Raw genomic sequence first — 651 nt, forward strand, 5'->3', positions numbered from 1 at the left:
ACAAATCTATAAATAAATTTACGAAGCAATTAATATTTTCTCACACACACATATATATAGAGAGATGAATAATTATCTTAAATATATTATTATATTGTATAAACTTTGAGATGTCCTTGTAAGCCTTGAAGTGGGCTTTAAATAATCAAGTCTTCTTTAAAGGTTTAGAGATGTTTTATACAGACTTGGAACATGTTTATTTTATATAAAACACATCTAAACATAAAGATAAATTGCACCCTGGAGCAGAAGCATTCATTCCTTAAAAGTTAATTTATATTTTTAATAGGAACCATGTTGTAATTTAACAATTTTAGTTTACAAGAGAACTTACAAGTCAATTTGATATCTACTAAATTATTAAATTTTATTAGTTTTATTAGTATTAAACATAAATCCATTCATAACAGTTTCACTTAATAAATACTGTGGTTAGACACAATGTCACAAACCAGTTTTAAAACCAAGACCTATTACCATGACGAATTTTTTGATCAGATGTATATGAAAGAAACTCTTAAAAGCCAGCAGTACTTTACATATATATTCATATATATGCATATATTTTACATTAGTCTGTGTTAGTGATCAAATAATCCCAGGACAAGTCAGCCTTCGGGTTGCAACAGCAAGAGGTTTATTTAGTACACA

This window comes from Nannospalax galili, unplaced genomic scaffold (genome assembly GCF_000622305.1).
Source record: "Nannospalax galili isolate Female #2095 unplaced genomic scaffold, S.galili_v1.0 scaffold263, whole genome shotgun sequence".
Taxonomy (NCBI): Eukaryota; Metazoa; Chordata; class Mammalia; order Rodentia; family Spalacidae; genus Nannospalax; species Nannospalax galili.